Below are 21,018 nucleotides of genomic sequence, written 5' to 3'. Positions count from 1 at the left end.
AGGTTTGACAAATGGGATTGCATGAAATTGCAGAGCTTCCACATGGCAAAGGACATAGCTAGCAAGATCTATAGAAAGCCCACGGATTGTGAGAAGATCTTCACTAGCCATACAACAGACAAGGGTCTCATATCTAAAATATACTTGGAACTCAAAAAATTAAATCCCCAACAACAAATACTCAAAGAAACAACTGCCCAATAAATAAGTGGGCTAAAGACTTAAAGAGAAACTTCTCTGAAGAACAAAGAAGAATGGCCAATAGACACATGAAGAAAAGCTCAACCTCCCTAAATTGCTAATGTTTTAATCACAGTGTTTCCTCTTGCATCCAGGCTGGAAATCTACAAATGGTAAATCTTTAGGTTTAACTCTACTAAACACTGAGGTAGAGATAATGGAATAATACTTTAAAACAGAGTTGCCTTTGATACCCTAACCACAACAGAACAATGCAAAACATGAGCCTTTTCATTGTATTATATATAGTTATATATTTTACATTTTTATGTGATGATTTTATATTTCACACTATGAAAGTTACTAGAATTAATTGATAATTTGACAAATAAATTGATACTTATTCCAATCAATACAATTAGAATATAAATAATTAGGTTTAGAATATATATCAGAATATAAAATGTATCAGTGCAATATTTTAGGTACAAACTTGTGATACCTTCTAATTGTACATGGCCTTCTGAAATCACATAGCAAAAAATGAGTGTTGTTTTCCTCTAATCTACATGGGATTTTATTCTGCTGCTCTGTATATTGTTTTAACTCGCTGGTCCCAAACTGTTTTTCTCCATATTTTTGAAGCATTCCAGTAATTATTCCCAAATTTTGCTGATATGATGTCTAAAAAATACTTCTCTTCTGTAGGACCCATGGGTCCTAGGATCTCAGGTCCCAGTTACCTGTATCATCAGATAACAGGGGCAAGACTTCTCACCTAGGCCCATGCAACATGCCAACAGAAAGTAATTGAAGAGCTATCTGGTGGTTAATTGGACATAATCAACTCCCAGGCTTTCCTGCATGGTCTGGCTTATATGTCCTGCTCAGCTTTCTCTCTCAAAGCTGGAACTCTACCCTCTGGGCCACTGCTCCACTTCTGGTTCACTGGTGGTTTATTGTAGATAAGAGTCTCACCGAGTTTCCTGCTCAGCTGGCTTTGAATGGCGATCTCCTGAAGAGGCTTCAAGTGGCTTTTCTCAGGGATTCGCAGAGGAGCTGCTTCACACAAATCCTTAGTCTAAATCTTGAGAGGTACTACAGAAAAACAGAAACAGGAAGATGCTTCTAGTGTGTTCTAGATACTTAAAGTTGGAGACACAAAACACTCATAATGATTAGATCATTTTATAGGCAAAAGGAGCAATGCAGACAGTATGAGGATCACTCCAGATTTCGGTCCTCTCATCCTGAGACAGTAAATTCTAGCTCAATTCTAAGTGACAGAATTGGCATATCCTGTGGATATTTGCTCCAAAATACTATGGCACTCATTTCTCACGTTTGGCCTCAAACCTGTGACCAGAGAAGAAGATGAGGAGAGAAAGCAACTATAATAAACATTGGGTAGTTTACTTATAAATTCAAACCATTGGAATGACCCTGCTAAGAAGTCAGATTGTCCAGATTAAAAAATGAATAAGAAAGGAAAGAAGATGTCACTAGCTGCTGATTGTAATCCCACCTCCTTAGGATGCTGAGATGGAGAGAATCTTAGCTTGAATCCAGCTGTGTAGGAAAGTCTATGACACTGTTACTTCTAAGAGATCCCAAAAAACCCAGAATTGAGGCTATGACTCAAGCTTCATGTACTACCCTTGAGCAAAAGGAGCTCAGGGACAATGCCTAGGCTCATAGTTCAACCTCAGGACCTGCCCCCTCAAAAAGAGCCTGTACTTCCATGTCATTGTCTATGTATGGATGTATTCCTATAGGTGAAGCTATAGAATAGCTATGATGAATGGCACCAAGTTAGGAAATTTCTATTCAATACAATAATTTCATAACACAGAGACTTCTTTCAAGACAGTGCATGTTCCAGGGAACTTATCACTGTTCCCAGGGTAACCTGAGGGTTTCTCTGTATCCCAGGGCTGCTGGAAGAAGTCTCTCACATTGTGTGGACAGGCAGACAAAAGACCTCACTCCTGTACAGCTTGGTAACAAACAATTCCACCTGAGCCAGTTAGTGAGGATGAATGTGGGCGTGCTCTGAAGGTCAGGAGAAAAGGGTCTCTTTGTACCCCAAGCTATCTCTCTCCCCAGTGCTCTGTTTTAACAACAAGTTTTCATTTGTGCCACTTTCCATGGCAGATAAAGTTATGTGCACTTATCCTGCTTTTGTGAGACTATGTTTTTGTGTTCAGATAAAGTGCTCAATATAATTCAGGAGTACTTCTGGCAGACAACTAGGGCACTGAATCTGATGAAATGTTTCATTGGAGCAATGATGGGCCTATGATGCCTCTCCTAGGTTTGGGAAATCCAAGTACATGTTGGATATCACAAAGCTTCCTGTCATCTAGGGCTGGTGAAGCTCATCAGGTTTTGAAACCTTTGACCTCTCCTTGTTGGGCCCTGGGTGGCTAGGTTTTGATCACAATGCCTTTGTGCTGAGCAGGAGTACAGTGCAGAAGCCCAGTGCTTTTCCATTTTGTGTAACAACATCACTTCTGGTTTGTGAGTGTGTGTGTTTGTGTGGGGGGGGGTAGGGGGGTGTGGGTGGGTGTGCACGCACACACATACATGTGTCCTGGAGCTTGAACTCAGGACCTGAGCACTGTACCTAGTTTCTCTTGTAGAAGGATAGCCTTCTCCCACTGGAGCCACAGAGCCACTTCAGGGTTTTTCCTAATGATATGGTCCTGAGAAATCAAGCCTATGGTTTCATAGATGCAAAACCCTCTATCCCTAATGCACTTTCCCAGGCCTCTACCTCAGGTTGTTAGTGTTTTCTGTCTTTTGTTGTTGTTGTTGTCAGTTGTAGGAGTTGAAGTCTGGGCCTGGGTGCTTTCCTTGAGGTCTTCAGCTCAAGTCTTGTGCTCTACCACTTCAGGTTTTCTGGTGGTTCATTGGAGCTAAGTGTCTCAAAGACTTTCCTGCCCAGGCTTGATTTGAACCTTGATCCTCAGATCTCATTCACCTGAGTAGCTAGGATTACCAGAATGAAGAAAGCACCCTGCTTCCACTTCAAGTTCTTAGTGGTGAATTGGAGATAATAGTCTCATGGGACCTTTTGTGTCTGGGATATTTTGGAACCCAGATCTTCAGATTTGAGGTTCCTGAGAAGGCGGGATGACAGACTAGCTACTGACCCCTTGGGCTTGGCTTCTGCTGCAAGGGGGTCCATGGTTCCAAGTGGTGAAGTGCTAGCCATGAGCCCTAGAGGTAAGGGTCAGCACCTAGAACCGAGTTCAAGGTTCATGACAGAAAAAAAGAAAACATTTGTCCGCAGAAGACAACTCACTAGTCTTCAGTAATACATAATTTTGTACTTGCCATGGCAGCATATCTGAGCCTCAATATTCTTGTCTGCATAATCATCTCAGTTGTGGATCCCTTACAAGGGCACGATGTAAGAATGCACCCTGTGAAGGACACAGTACATGTCACTCTTTGCAGGACTCAACACACAGCATCTTGTGAAACACTTAGCACCCAATGCAGGACTCAGCACACTGCACCCTGTGAAGACTCAGCACATAGCTCTGTTCCACAACTGTCATTAAAATTAGGGTGCTTTCATCAATATCACCGTTGTTTAAGGAAAATTTCACAAACCATACAAGTTCACATCTAATGGTTTAATGGGGTGGTTTTTTACTTGGGGGAGGTAGACATGGGGCTTGAACTGAAAGCATGGGGATACTGTTCTAATGATATTTGCTCAAGGCTAGAGCTCTATGACTTGGAGCCATATTTTGAAGAGTCTCATAGACATCCTGCCAGGACTGGGGTTTAAACACCCCGAGCAGCTAAGATGACGGGCATAAGCCAGGATGACATGTGTAACCCATGGAGCTGGGTTGCAGTGGTTTACATGTGCCTAAGTCAGGTTAGGTGGCAGCTGTAAGCACCACACACCTAGCTTGCTCTGTAATGAGGTATTTGAAGTTATGTCCTTCTATAATTGCAGTTAGAACATCCTACCCTTTTTTGGTGGCAGTCCTGGGGCTTGAGTAAGAGCTTATAAACTCTCCCTAAGCATTTGTGCTCAAGGCTAGCACTCAATTTCAATTGATTGAAAGACAGCAGAACTTCCTGTCTTTCTATTTATGTGGCACTGAGGAATTGAACACAGGGCTTCATGATTACTAGGTGAGCACTGAACCACCGAGCCCCAGGAGTGAACAAGGTATAAATAGATAGAGATTTCTGTATATAAATATTGTAGACACAAAAAGAGAGATGTCTGCATATTATTAAATTATAGATAATATTAGTACCAATTCTTAGGTATTAAATTATATCTCCATTTAATGATGTGTCTCAGTTAACAATTAATAAAGCATCAATTAATAATTACTCAATATCAGTATTGTTTATCATATATGTACATATATCCATACATATAATTAATATTTCATAGAATGAGACAGATGTCTATATATTATTGAATTATGCATCATGTGTTACTACCAACTATTAGGTATTTAATTATGTCTCCATGTAATTTTTATTCTGTTAATGCTTAATAAAATATTAATTAAACTTAATGTACTTCCTATACTTATTGTGTCTAATTTTATCCTAGAATGATTCACTACTAATTCAATGTTTATCATAGTGACAATTCTTCCACCTATGACATTTTTATCTTTATTACATCCTATTACATAGCTTATAAATTTGCACACAAATTAAACATCCTACCTAACACTGAGCACTTTCACAGAAAAGGAAATCATGTGTCACACTCGGCTTCTCACTCCAAGATTACATTTTTGGCAGTGCTGGAATCTAAACTCACGGCCTAAAAGGCTCATTTCATGAATGGGTTACTGCCAGCACAGCAGCCTCTAGCCAAATCAGCTGCCAGGCGGTCCCCAGTCCCTGATATCCTGCCCCGTATGTTGACTCCAAATTGTGCTTAGTGTAGTTATTCATTTTATTTTTTTGTTTTATTCATTTGCAATTTATTTTATTGACTGCTATTATGCATGGAATATTTACAGCATTTATTACATAGGATATAGGTATGCCTATGTATGAAACTTCATACCTGACACCCAGGACTTTTACAGAAAAGGAAAATGTGTCACCATGGGCTTCTTACTGCACAATTCAATTTTTGTGAGTGCTAGCATCTAAACTCACAGCCACAAAGCCCAATTCATGAATGGGTGAGTGTCAGCACACCACCCTGTGGCACATGGAGCTGACAAGCAGTTCCCAGCACCTGAGATTAAACCCCAAGGGTTGACAAAATAAGAACAGACTGACATGCAGAAGGTAGTACACAAATAGATATAGATATTTATAGAGTGCCAAAGATGTCGATACATTATTTAGTTATATAGGCTACATTCCTACCAATTTTGGGGTATTTATTATGCCTCCATGTAATTAATATTATTGTTTTCATACTTAATGAATTATTAATTAAATTAACCACTGTCCCTAAACTATTGTATCCATATAATTAATTGTATTCTCTTAATGTGTCAAAAAATATTCATTAAAATCCATCAGCCTCCTAAAATCAGTCTCTAAATTTATAGTAGTATCATTCAGGAACAACAAATTCAACCTTGACATTAATTTCCATCGGTATTCCTGTGAATAGGAACGAGACTCTTAGGATCTCCCTCCATTGGTAGGGGTCAGGACTGGGCTTTGAACACAGAGCCTATTTTGCCGTGTTGGCCTATGGCTTCCCTGGAAGACCATCAGACTTCAGCAATGCCAGGTTACAAACACTTTTCAGCTGTGTCATTAAGTCCCAGGATGATCACCTTGCCGGGTGGTTTTTTTTTTCTCTTTCTTGTCAGCCTTTGGGGACCCAGGTTCGGCTGTGTGTCCAGTGGCTGCAACCCAGTGTAGAGTGATCAAAGCTGAGGCAGAATTGCCATGCCCTGAGTTCAAGCCCTCTCCTTGACAAAATAAAAATATACACACACAGACAGACAGACAGATACAGACATACATTAAAAATATTTTAAAAATTATGAAGCTCCTTGGCTTGGAATTCAGGCCATTTTTCTGCCAGGCCTGGGATTTGAACTCAGGGTTTTGGTCAATCTGCAGCAATGTGGGGGAAGGGGAAGCTCACCGAGCTGGAAGACAAGAAATTCAGGCTTGATCCCAGGGGCTGAATTCAAGCCCTAGCACTCCAAAAATAATATTCGTATACATTTTAAATACATGATTTATATTTACATACACATGCTTACTGCATATGGCAGTTAGTGTAGTTATTCATTTTATTTTGTGTTTTATTTATTTATTATATATTTTAGAGAGTATGATTACATGTATAACATTTTTTACATCCTATTGCATAGGACACAGATTTGCTTATGTATTATACATCATTCCTTAGACCCAGCACTTTCACTGATAAGGAAAACAAGTGGGACAATTGGCTTCTTCCACCAGGATTAAGTTTTGGGCAGTTCTGTGATTTGAACTTCGGGCCTAGAAGGCCCACTTCATGAATGGGTCAATGTTAGCACACCAGTCTGATTCAAATGAAGATGTAGGGCAAATTTGAAGACCTGAGTTCAAGCCCTAGGAGTGGTCAATATATAAACAGATAGATGTGTAGATTCAAGTGTGTGTGTGTGTGTGTGTGTGTGTGTGTGTGTGTGTGTGTGTATTTACATATGTATATGTATCTATAAATAAATTTATACAGAGACAGATAGACATTTATGTAGATTCTAATGTATAATTCTATATAAAGAGTGATGTCCATATCTTATTTTTATATATTTTATTACTACCAATTATTTAGTCTAAAATTATGCCTCTATTAATTAATCACGGTAGGAAACAATAAAGTATTAATTAAATTAATCAATGACCTATATTTATTTCATACAATCTTATACTAGAATGACTAGCTAATTAGTAATTTAATTAGTACATGACAAACATTCTATTATTGTTCCTATAGATAGGAACGAGTTCTCTAGGATCTTCAGCTCTGTAGATGGCAGTCCCAGGATCGAACTCAGGGCCTAGGTTTCTGGGTTGGGCTCAGGCTTCACTGACAGCCCACCAGCCTTCGGCCATGCAAGGTCTCGTACAATTTTCAAGCTGAGTCATTAAGACCCAGGATGGTCACAGTGCTAAGGAAACAAAGGTAAAACTGTTGTGTAAAACTTTCTGGTTTTTCCTCTTCCATCTTGGTTGGTTTGTTATTTTTGCCAAAGCTGGGAGTTGAACCCTGGTCCTAGGATCCCTGGATCATCTGTGGGTGTAAAAGCTGCACCCCAGCCTAGGGTAATCAAGGCTGAGGCAGAGTTGTGATGACCTGAATTCAAGCCCCATGCCTCCACCACCAATAAAGTTAAGGTCCTGGCTAGGAATTTGGGCCATTTTATCTGCCAGACCTGGGATTTGAACTCAGGGAATGGTTAACTCTATTTTGCTCTGGGTGAAGTGGAAGCTAACCTCCTGGAAGAAAAAAATTCAGGAGCATTTCCCAGGGTGTGAATTCCAGCCCCAGAAAAGGCAAAAATAATATTTATATACATGTATAATGTGTATCATATATATGTATTTGCATAGATATTACATATTGTACCTAGGACACAATATTTCCACACAAAGGAAAACAGGACAATATTGGCTTCTTACTCACCTATTGACTTTGGCACTGCTGGGATTTGAACTCAGGGCATGGAATGCCCAATTAATCAAGGTGTCATTGTAAGCACAGCAGTCTCAAACAAATTCACTGCCAGGCAGTTCCCAGGACCTGAGTTCTAGCCCCAGGAGTGGCCAATATACAAATAGGTAGATTTGTACATTGCTGCAAATAAATATATATATATATATATATATATATATATTTAGAGAGAGATGTATATGTATATATATATATATGTATTCCACTGTATATTTAAACATATAAATATATTGATAGAATGTGAGATGTCTGTATATTATTAAATTACATGTAATATATTACTAATAATTATTAGGTATTAAATTATTGTTAAATTACTAGGTATTAGGTATTAAATTATGCCTCAATTTAATGATGTGTCATGGATTAAGGCACAATAAAGTGCTACCTTGTGTAAAAGGATCTCAGGCACAATGTCCAGGCTCATAGTTCAAGTCTCAGGACCTGCACCAAAAATAAAAAAGAGCCAGTAACTCCATGTGTCTATGTATGTATGCATGTATTTCTATCGGTGAACATACAGTCGTTATGAAGAAAGGAAAACAACTAAGATATTTGCTTTGAATAGAATGATGTCATAGAACAGAGAGTGCTTTCATGACAGTGCATGATTCTGGTCAAAAAAAATTAAGACCCAGGCATGGAATTTGCACCATTTTTCTGGCAGGCCTGGGATTTCAATTCAGGGTATGATTAACTCTCTGGCACTGTGGGGAAGGGGAAACTCACCGTGGTGGAAGACAAGAATTTCAGACCAGTTTCCAGGGACGGAATTCAAGCCCCAGCATTGTTAAAAATAATATTCATACATGAGATCTATTTACGTACATGGGTTTACTCCATATGACATTTGTTACCCTTATTTATTTTTATTTATTTTATTTAATATTATTACATATATAACATTTATTTCATTTATTACATCTTATCACATGGATTTATTTGCATATGGATTAGACATCATATTGAGACCCAGGACTTTCACCAAGAAGGGAAATAAATGTGTCAAAATTGGCTTCTGACTCCACATATAAACTTTTGGCCATGCTGGGACTTGAACTCACAGCCCACAATGCCCAATTCATGAATGGGTCAGTTGTAAAACAAAAGCCTTTGGCAAACTGAGCTGCCAGTCAGTTCTGAGGACCTTCAATGAAGCAATAGCATTGGTGGATACATAGATAGATAGACAGGTAGATAGATAGATAGATAGATAGATAGATAGATAGATAGATAGATAGATAGATAGATAGATAGATAGATAGACAGACAGACAGATAAATAGATAGATAGATAGACAGACAGACAGATGTGTAGTTTGCTATATATATGAGAGAGAGAGACAATGTAAGGATATCAAATTATATATATTATGAATTATTAGTTATTGAATTATGCTTCCACTTAATGAAGTATCATGGTTGAATACTTATTAAAGCATTAATGTAAAAGTAGTCACTATTCCTTAATTAGGAGAATCATACCATTGTGCTAGAATGGAAGACATAATCCAATAGTTATTGTGTGGTATTCTATAAGAGAATCATGAAATAACTGCAAATTTAATAGTTACTTTTATCACATTACAGTAAGCATTCCTATAGATAGGAATGATTTTCTCAAGATCTCCCGCCATTTGTAGGTGGCAGTCAGGGCATTTGAACTACAGACCTGGGTAGTTTACTTTGAAATGCAAACCATTAGAATGACACTGTGAAGATTTCAGATTGTCACGATGAAAGAAAAGTATGAGAAGAAAGAAACTCAGGTGTCAGCAGATCCTGCCTGTAATCCTAGCTCTTCAGGAGCTAGGGAATGCCGGTTTGAATTCAGCCAGGACAGGAAAGTCCACCACATTCTCATTTCTGAGGGACCACAGGAATACAAAATCTCCATGAGTGGGGCTATGGCTCAAGGGCAGAACACTATCTTTGAGCAAAAGTAGCTCAGGGACAGTGCCTAGGCTCATAGTACAACCCCCGCAACAGCCAAAAAAAAAAAGCCAGTAACTCTATGTGTCCCCATGTATGTATGCATATATTTCTATCAGTGAAGGTCCAGAGTCCCTATGATGAAAGGCATCCAGCTAGGAAATTTGCTTTGAATAGAATGATTTCATAACACAGAAAGTGCTTTCAAGACAGTTCGTGTTCCGGGGCTCCCTTTGCTGTTCCCATTTTATCCTGAGGTTTTCTCCTCACCAGGGACTGCTGGAGGAAGTCTGCCTCATTGTTGGAACAGGCAGACAAAAGCCCTCACTCCTGTACTGCTGTGTAACAAAAAACTCCATCGAGGCCAATTAGTGAGGAGGAGTGTGGGCTGGCTCTGAAGGCCAGGAGAAAAAGGCCTCTTTGTACCCCCAAGCTATCTCTCTCTCCAGTGCTGTTTTGACAGGAAGTCTTTATTTGTGCCACCTCCCATGATAGGCCAAGTTCCCTGCACTTATCCTGTCTTTGTTAGACTATGTTCTAGTTTTAAAATAACCTGCTACAATTAATTCAAGGGTCCTTCTTGCAGACAACTAGGTAGCTGAACCTAATGAAATGACTCATTATTGGCAATGGTGCCTCCCTAGGTTTCTGGAAGCTTGCTAAATCTAAGCACATGTGTAATATCACAATGCTTCCTGTCATCTAGGGCTGGTGAAGCTCATCAGATTTTGAAACCTTTGATCTCTAGTTGGGCCCTGGGTGGCTGTGTTTCAGGGTTGAACACAGGACCTGGGTGCTTACCATGAGCTCAGAACAGAAGCTCAGTGCTTTACCATTTGGTGTCACAGCTTCACTTCTGGCATCAGTGTGTGTGTGTGTGTGTGTGTGTGTGTGTGTGTGTGTGTGTTTGTGTGTGTGTGAGTGTGTGTGTGTACATGTATGTGTGTTCATTCACTTGTCTTCGAGCTTGAACTCAGAACCTGAGCACAGTACTTGAGTTTCTCCTGTACAAGGATAGCATTCTACCACTTGAGCCACACAGCCACTTCAGGCGTTTTTCTAGTGATGCGGTACTAAGGAATCAAACCCAGGGATTCATACATGCAAAACACTCTACCCATAAGACACATTCTCAGTACGCCACTTCAGGTTTCTTTCTTTCTTTTCTTGGAAGTTGGAAGAATTGAAATCTAGGCCTGGGTGCTGTCCTTGAGCTTTTCAGCTAAAGCCAATTGCTTGAGCTACAGCACCTCTTCTGGTTTTTGGTGGGTCACTGGAGAGTAGCATCTCAAGGAATTTTCTGCCCAGGCTGGTTTTGGACCTGTGATCCTCAGCTCTCTGCCACCTGAGTAGCTTGTACGACAGGCGCGAGGCTTCCACTTCAAGTTTCTAAATGGTGAATAGGAGATAAAAGTCTCATGGGACCATTTGTGTCTGGGATAGTTTTGAACCCAGATCGTCAGATCTCAGCTTCCTGAGTAGGCAGGATGACAGTCCTTAGCTACTGTACGCCTAGACCCTAACATTCTGTTGTAAGGTGTTCCTTGGCTTCACGTGGTAGGGCACTAGCCATGATCCCAACAGGTAAGTGTCAGTGGCTAGGTCCTGAGTTCAAGGTTCATGACTGAGAAACTTAAACCAAAAAAATTGTCTGCAGGAGACAACTCACTAGAGATAGGTACATACATAATTTTGGCCCTGACAGGGGCAAATCATCATCTTACTTGTGGAGCTCTTACAAGAACCACATGAAAAAATGCACCGCGTGAATGACTCAACACACAACATCTCATGAAGGACTGATCACATAGCTGTATCCCACATGCTGTCATTAAATTAAGGTGCTTTCATCAGTATCACCATTCTTTCAGAAACACCTCACAAACAGTCCAAATTTAGATTTTAGAGGGATGGGGTTTTGGGGGGAGGGCATCAGCCATGGACTTGCACTGACAGTTTGGGGGTACTGTCCTAAGATTTTTTGCTCAAGACTAGAGCTCTACCACTTTGAGCCACAGCTCAGAGTTTCACAGACATCCTGACAGGGCCTGGTTTTAAACCCACCAGTGTCAGATCTCAGTCCCTGAGTATCTTGGATGACAGGGGTAAGTAAGCCAGCAGCATCCGGTTCTGTGGAGATGGGTTGCAGTGGTTCACCTCTGGCTAAGTCAGGTTAGACGGCAGCTGTCAGCACTAGACTCCCTCCTTGCTCTGTGATGAGGTATTTGCAGCCCTATTCTTATATAGTTGCAGTAAGAACATTCTATATTTTCCTTTTTATTTTTTGTTTTGGTGCCAGTCATGGGTCTTGAGGAAGGGTCTAGACACAGTCCCTAATCTTTTATGCTCAAAGTTAGTGCTCAACTGTTTGAGCGACAGCACAACTTCTGGATTTTCCTATGCACACAGTAGTGAGGAATCGAAACAAGGGCTTTGTACCTACTAGGCGAGCACTCTATCACTCAGCCCCATTAGTGACAAGTGTATAAAAAGATAAATGTTTAGACTTGCAGATAGATAGATAGATAGATAGATAGATAGATAGATAGATAGATAGATGGATAGATGTATATAACGTGAGATGTCTCTATATTATGAAATTGCATATACAATATTACTACCAATTATTGGCAATTAAATTATTCCTTCCTTTTTTATGCATCATGATGAACACATAATAAAATATTAATTGAAAATTATTCAAAGTTGTATAATTGTTTATAATTTTATAATATAAATTGTACACTAACTACTAAGGTAATTGTTACTTTTACAAAATTCCATTCACACAGATGTATATTGGAAATTGTTTCTTAGAATCTCCTGCCATCCCGGCAGTCCAGGATTCGATTTCCAGGCATAAATTGCCGGTTTCGGCTTGGCTTCCCTAATAGTCATCCAAATATCAGCAATGTAAGGTCATTTACACTTTCTGGGCATTGTCATTTAGACCCAGGATGGTCACAATGCAAAGAAAAAAAAAAGTAAAACCACCTCCTTGAACTTCTCAGTTTTACCCTTCTCGTTTTTATTTTTATTTTTGCCAGCCCCGAAATTTGAACTCGGGACCTAGGATGCAAGGATCGGCTGTGGCAGAGATACCAAGACCTGAGTTCAAGCCCGGTGCTTGGCCCAAAACATCATCATCATCATCATCATCATGGCTTGGAATTTGCCCGATTTTTCTGGCAGGCCTGGGATTTAAACTCAGGGTCTGGGGAATTCTGAGGCACTGTGGGTGAAGGGGAAGATCACCGTCCTCGAAGACAAGCAATTCAGACAAGTTCCCAGGGTCTGAATTGAAGCCCCAGCACTATAAAATATAATAGTCATATATTAGATCTATGTCATATGGGTTTACTCCATATGATATTTATTACCCTTATTTATTTAGTATTATTGTACATACAACATTTATTTTATTACATCATATCACATATACTGAGACCCAGGACTTTCACAGAGAAGGAAAAAATTTGTCAAAATTGACTTCTTACTCCATGAATAAATTTTTGACCATGCGGGGATTTCAACTCACAGCCTACAATGCCCAATTCATAAATGGGGTCACAGTCTTAGCACACCAGCCTCCAGCAAACTGAGCTGCCAGGAAGTTCTGAGGACCTATAATCAAGCCACAGTAGTGCCCAATATATATATATATGTACATATATATACATGTATATATATATATATACATGTATATATATACATGTATATATATACATGTATATATATACATGTATATATATATGTGTATATATACAGAGGGAATATTATATTAAGTTATATATATAATTACCAATTATTAGTTATTAAACTATGCCTCCATTTAATGAAGAATCATCATTGAATACTTACAAAAGCATTAATAAAATATCAGTCAATATCCTTAATCATACCATGGTGCTAGAATGGAAGATATAAATTCAATAATTTTTGTGTGGCATTCTAAAATAGAATCATGAATTAATTTCAAATTTACTTATTACTTTTATAACATTCCATTAGCATTCAAATGAATAGGAATGAGTTTGCAGGATCTCCCTCTATTTGTGGGTGCCAGTCCTAGCATTCGAATTCCAGGCCTGGGAAGTTTTCTTGGAATGCAAACCATTGGAATGACACCGTTAAGATTTTAGATTGTCACGAAAAAAAAGAACAACAAGAAGAAAAGTAAGCCAGGTTGTCAGTGGTTCCTCCCTGTGATAGCTCCTCAGAAGGCTGAGATGCCAATTTGAATGCAGCCTGGGCAGGAAATTCTGCGACCCTTGTATTTCTTAAGAGATCACAGGAAAACACAAGAAATAAACAAACAAAATCCCTGAATGGTTCAAGTTGCAGAGCACTACCATTGAGCAAAAGGAGCTCAGCGACAGGGCCTGGATGATGGGCTTTCAGCAGGTTGCCCATGCCCAGCCCCCCCAACCTGGGCAAGCTGGAAGAAGCCCTCAGAGAGTACTAAGTCTGCAGCTTGAACAAAGCATCCTTCCATGCCATTTAAGAACTGAAGCCACGAAGGCTTTGCCTGGGCTGGTGTGTGCAACTGGTGTTGAGGAACCTATGCAACTCTATTTTACTGAAGACCCCAACTCAGTTCTGCCACCCTTGACCTATTCCAGCCACAGACAGTCCTGGGAACACTAGATGCCAGGATGTGGAGATATCTGAAATAGCATTGCACAGACAATTTGGGGAAACACATGGTGTTTGCTTAAGGCAGGATGTCAAGGTATCAGAAACTCCAGAACAGCCCCTTCTGGGGTCTGGTGACCATTATCTAAACCAGACATCCTGCAGTTTAGCACATATTCTCTTGAGACTTCCCTGTGGTACAAGCCAACCAGTTTAAAGTATGTCAGCTCCCTTGATCTAACCAACAACTTGTTTCTGGTCCTTTCCCACTTTGTAGTTCACCAATCATAATATAGAATTGTTTTTATGATTTTCCCACAGTGTGTAGTGATTTGTTAGAAGACGCTATGGTGTATGCAAAGTCCCTGCCTTCCTTAAAAAGTGTATAAAAGGTGCTGTAAACCTCGGTTGCTGCTATGTAAGTCTGAGGGGACCAAGCTTGAGCTTGCAATAAAGACTACTTTGCTTTTACATTGGTGGTGGCCTCTGGTGGTCTTTTGGTTAAGGATTTCTGAATTCAGCTTTACAGTGTGTGCAATGGGTGCATTATGTTCTGGCTGAGATGTCCCATCAGAACACCTAGCAGCCAGCCACTGCCTCCAGGGAAACCACAGTTCCTAGGCTGTAGGAGTTGTTGAAGGTTGTGTCTCCATTTCCTCTATCTTCCTGTAGGATGTTAGCCTAGACCTCTGGGGCCTGGTGGCCATCACTCATTCATTATTCCTTATTGCAGAGTCTCAGGCTGGTCCCAAATCCTGACAAAGATAGGAAAGAGTCAGCGATTCAAAAGGGGTAATCCAATAAATCCCACCGTCATAGCTTCTTTTAGAAATGAGCCTTGATCTGCGAATGTGTCTTACTGGTACAGTGCTTACTTAGCACACACAAAGCCCTGAGATGGATTTTTCACTACCACAGAAAGAGAAAAAGCCAAAAGAGACACTGTGCTTAAGTGATAAAAGAGCTAGTGTTGAAAAAAAGCAGCTCAGGAACATGCCCAGACCCTGAGTTCAAGCCCCAAGATTGACCAAAAAAAAAGTCAGCAGAGTGAGACATATTCTTCTGGGACTCAGAGGAGGGCCGTTATGGGTATGAGGTAGAGGTCAGGTGCTGGGGGCTCACCCATGTAATCTTAACTACTCAGGAGGCTGAGATCTGAGGATGCCAATTGCGTGCAGGAACGGATATATGAGGCTCTTTTCTCCAATTAAACCCCAAAAGCCAGAAGTAGAGCTGAGGTTCAAGTAGTACAGTGCTAGTCTTGAGCACAAAAGCTCAGGGATAGCGTCCAGGCCATGAATTCAAACCCCACGACTGGCATGCGTGTTTGTGCGCATGCACATGCGTGGGTGCACATGCACCCATGCACACGCACACACACACAAACACACACACACACACACACAGATACCACCACCACCACCACCACCACAATAGAGCAATTTCCAGTCAGCCTGCACAAGTTCAATCTGTAGGAACTCAATATATTTTTAAAAGGGGGAGAAGGGAAGGAAAGGCTTGCTCCAGGAGGTGATATAACCAGTGCCAAAATTCCACAGGAGCTCTAAGATGTGGAACAAAACAGAGAGCCTCAGGCAATAAGTACAGCGTGGGCAAAGGTCCTGAGGTGTGTTGTAGAGCTGGTAGTGTGGGTGGAATGTAGGTTCTGTGACTTCAGACAAGTCTGGCAGAACACTCAAGTCTGGGACTAGATTTACACTTGAGTCACAGTTAGGGCAGAATGGGGTCCAGGGGAAGATTAGCATGTCTTTTCACCAAGGACCCCAGACATTTTCTTTGACCAGAAGCCTATTTTCCACAGCTCCTGACCTTCAGGCCTCCTTTGCATGGAGGAGTCAGGGCAAATGCAAGGAAGAATGCTTGCTTAAGAAAAGCTTCTAGCCCAGTGTCACCTGTGGCTTAACCCCTGTAAATCCTAGCTACTCAGGACACTGAGATCAGAGATCGTGGATCAAAGCCAGCTTAGGGGAGGAAAGTTAGTGAGACTTTTTTGCCGATGAACTACCAAAAGCCAGAAATGGAGCTGTGGCTCAAGTGGTAGATTGCCAGCCTTGAGGGAAAACTTAAAGAGACCACAGGCCAGACCCTGATTTCAGGCCCCAGTACTGGCACAGAGAAAATAAAGAAAAGCTTTCAGGAGCTCCTACTCCACTGTGGTGAAAGGCCAGATCAGCTAGGCACTGGTGGCTCATGCATGTCCTCCTAGCTCCTCAGGAGGCTGAGATTGGAGGATTGCCATTCAAAGCCAGCCTAGGCAGGAAAGTCTGGGAGACTCTGTTCTCCAAGAACCACCAGAAAACCGGAAGTGGTGCTGTGGCTCAAGTGGTAAGATGAAGAGCTGGGGACAGCAACCAGGCCCAGTTTTTGAGCTACATGACCAATACCTGGCCTGCTTTGACCTCATGCTGTGGCTCTAAGCAGAGTATTTTCCAGTGGGTTCCTGAGGGTCTCCCAATGTCTAGGTGTCCTACACTTCTTTAGAGCAGCCTCCTCGGAGGCCTTTGCATACAGAGTGGGCCACAGTACTAGAGAAGGATCGACCCTTGTGACACGGAGGTCATCAACCCGGTCATCAGAATGACATCTATCATGAGAGCAGTGTGGATCTGAGCACTAAATCGATGTCTCAGACCACAGTTCTGGTCCAGGAGGGATAAAACAGTAAATGCCCGCTCATATGGATATCACAAGGATGCACATTTGTCAGGCACACCTTGGGCGGTGTTGAGTTGGGCTCATGAAAGACTTGTAGGCTCAGGAATCCAGAGCCGGCTGGCTGCTGTTTGTAGTAAACGCTATATCCCAGTAGTCCCAGGGCTCAGAACCCAGCTTTCCTCCCCAGTGCTTAGATGGAGGCACAGATCCCTCAGCCCAAGAAGGACTTAGGGAGAAACAACTGATGTGGTATAAGAGTTTACTATGATTATGCCTCAGGACTGCCCCCAGTTATAGCTCCGCTTATCATTACCACCTCCCTCTGTGTGTGTTTGTGTGTGTGTGTGTGTGTGTGTGTGTGTGTGTGTGTGTGTGTGTGTGTGCACATGCGCATGAGTGCATTTTGGTAGTAGGACTTGAACTCAGGGCCCGGGTTCTGTCCTTCAGTTTTTTTCATTCAAGGATAGCACTGTACCACTTGAGCCAGAGCTTTTCTTCCAGCTTTCAGGTGGTATTTTGGGAGAGGACAGTCTAACAGATATTTTTTGCTGGGTAGCCTCTGAATGTCAATCCTCAGATCTCAGCCTCCTGAGGGAGCTAGGAATATAAGTGCATGAGTCATTAACATCTGGCCATGCTTTCCTTCTTGGATAAAACAGAATATCTATCTTCTAGCTGAGCACCCATCTACAGCTATCCCACCTGTCTCTACCCCTACCCCTACCCCTCCAGGTATCAGAGGAATCATTCCTTCCCCTGAGGACAAAGAAATAGGATGCATTGACAGGTTTGAGCTTTATGTTCTCCACACAGTCAGGGGCTGCTGGGAGCTGATGTAGAGGCCAGAGATCTAGGCCAGTGCAAGTAGATAGCTGTTAGAACAGAAGAGACTATGAAAAGACATCCATGCAGCTGGATGCCAGTGGCTCATGCCTATAATCCTTGCTCCTCAAGGCAGAAACTGGAGGGTGAATCAAGATTCAAAGCTAACCTGGGAAGACTCTTATCTCCAATGAATCACCAAAAAGCTGGGAAGTGGAGCTACTATAGTTCAAGTGGTAGAGCACCAACTTTGTGCAAACAGGCTAAAGGTTACCACCTAGGCTCTGAGTTCAAGACCCGGTACACACACACACACACACACACACATAGACACACACAGACACACACACACACACACACACACACACACACACACACACACACACACACACTATGTGCATGCAAAATCAGAGATTTCTACACTGCAATTTTTAGGTATTCTCTACCTTTTCCGCATTAAGCCTGGTGGTTGTTGGCCTAGGAGTTTGATGCGTACAACACCACTTGGCATCTTTAATTTTGGGGAACAGAATGACTAGAAAGTCAACATTCGCCATCCTAGCTCCTTGATTGGGTCGTGATCTAACCCAGCCTTTTGGGGCTCCTTTTACACACTCGCCAAGATTCTTTTAAAAGGCATCACATTCTGGCCACTGGTGGTTCACACCTGTCATCCTAGCTACTCAAGAAGCTGAGATCTGGAGGATCATGGTGACAAGCCAGCCTGGGCAGGAAAGTGTATGAGACTTTTATCCTTGATGAAACATCAGAAAAAAAGAAGTGGCCCTGTAGCTCAAGTAGTAGAATGCCAGCCTTGAGAAAAAGAGCTCAGGGACAGCACTCATGGAAAACAACAACGAGAGGCATTGCATGTTGGCTCTGGGATTGACATGGGTTGAATATAATTGGAATTTTCAAGTGCACCAAGATAAAGCATTACCTCCTTTAGTCCTGTGCTCCTCCATCTGTCTCACCCCCTGACCTTGGAATGCTTTGGGTCACCATGGCCCTAGTTGGATGGGAGGGCTCCGAGGAGGAAGATCCCAGAGCAATCACCCACCTCCTTCTTTTATACTCACCCTGCTGCTTCTGCAATAGACCTACTTCCTTGAATCCGTCCATGAGATCATGGCCGCCAACATTGTGGTGAGTGGTGGGTCTAGCCAAACTCAGGGAAGTTAGGGGTGGAAGTCGGTCTGGGACTAGGAGTTTCCACCCTGGGTGTGGGCTAAGTCCAGGGCTGACATTTATTTCATCCTGAGCCTTGCAGGGGTGGGGAGACAATGTAGACTCCACATTGAGTCAGGTAAGATCCGAATCTGGAGGACTACATTTGTGGGGGAGGCTGTGGAGCTCAGGGGGCCACTGTTCTTGGTACTCCTCTCTCGGGACTCCCCTCTCCCTCTCTCATCCCTCAAAGGTAAAAAAGAAACTTTAAATAAGGGTGTCAAAGAGGGGCAGTGGAGTATTTCTGTGTGAACCAGATTTGTGCTTCATATTCATCCTAGCCCCTACTTCCAATTTATCTGAGTAATGACTATATGTGTTTGGGGGCAGGGGATCATCTTAGCTGAGAATGTGGCTCAGTGGTAGAGTGTTTGCCTAGCATGTCTGAAGCCTTGGGTTCAATTCCACACAGAAAAAGCTGGAAGGAGAGCTGGGGCTCAACTGGTAGAGCACCGGTCTTGATCAAAAAGAGCTCAGGGACAGTGACCAGGCCCTGAGTTCAAGCCCTATGCCTGGAAGAAGAAATCTTTGTGGAGGCTTTATTTCCCTTTGAAAACAATTTATTCTTTGTGATAAGCATAACATGGGCCTCTTCCCTGGTCACCAATGGGCCACTAGATATCCCTTGAATTTTGTCTCCTCCCAGCAGCCTCTGCTCTACCCAGCCCACAGTTTACCCTTCCCATTACCAGGCAGATAGAGACCTAGAGAAGGACACCTGGCCACCGAGTTCTGGTGGCTGCCGAGGATTTTGAGACTCAATATGTCACATAGGGAGTCATCATCCCCATCAGCCTACAGAAAAAAGGGACAGAGTGCTGCAAGCCTGAGTTCGCCAGCTGTGGGTGGCTCTGGATGTGGGACATCTGTGGCAGGATGTGCTCTATGGGAGAGTCCTCTAGGGGGTAAGGAACCCCGATCTCTCCTCTGGCAGGTTCCACACGGTCTTGAAGTTGCAATTCTTCAAAACCTTTCTGCTCCTCCCTCATTTTGCCCACCCAGGAGCCTGAGGCCTCTAAAGCAGCAACACAGATGGGGGGCTCAGACTGGACCGACATCTGGAGCCCCTTGAGAAGAGAGACAGCAGCTCCTGCAGCTCTTTCCTCTTCTCTATCTTCTCCTGGGACAGCTGGCACATGCCCTTTGCTTTCTCCCGACACAGTTGATCCAGGATGAACATCTATCCGTTACATACCAGGCGCAACTCCTGGACGGTGTGGATATGTGCCAACACCTGGCTGCATGGATGGTGGAGCTTGTTCGCTGGACTATGGAAGTGCACCTCATCAGTCAGGTTGTGGATTAAGCAGATTTTGTTTTTAGACTCCCACTTGTCCCACTTCCCATCCTCACACATGCTGTGGTGGCAGCTCACGGGGCGGGTACCTGTGGATCCAGCTCTATCTGGCACTGAGCTGTCGGGTGGATCGAGTGCCTGCAACAGGCCCACCGCTCCTGCGACAGGAGTTTCCCCCTGTGGATGTCAGCCTCAAAGAGTGCTTGCAGAGACACATCCCTCTTACTTTGGAGGATGTCTCTATCCTCTGTGATGGGCACATCAGGGGGAGTCGCTTTCTCACCTTTTGATTCTCCAGGGCTCACACCTTCCCCTTCCCCAGGGAAAGCCAGGAAGATCAGCTAGGCCTGCAGGCACTCATCCTGTGTTCTGATTACTTCCAGGCACTTGAGAGTGTCCTGCCACTTTGGGGGCATCACCTAGTCCCCACAGTTGATCGGGCCCTGCACTTGCTAAAGCTGCTCCAGGAGCTGGGTCTGCCTCTGCAGGTGCTGCTGCAAGGCCTACTTCTTGGAGCTCAGCCTTTCATTGGAGGTGATGTGATGCTCACAGGT

This window comes from Dipodomys spectabilis, unplaced genomic scaffold, assembly GCF_019054845.1.
Source record: "Dipodomys spectabilis isolate Male_0828 unplaced genomic scaffold, ASM1905484v1 ptg000014l, whole genome shotgun sequence".
Classification (NCBI taxonomy): domain Eukaryota; kingdom Metazoa; phylum Chordata; class Mammalia; order Rodentia; family Heteromyidae; genus Dipodomys; species Dipodomys spectabilis.
This window is presented reverse-complemented; position numbering follows the sequence as displayed.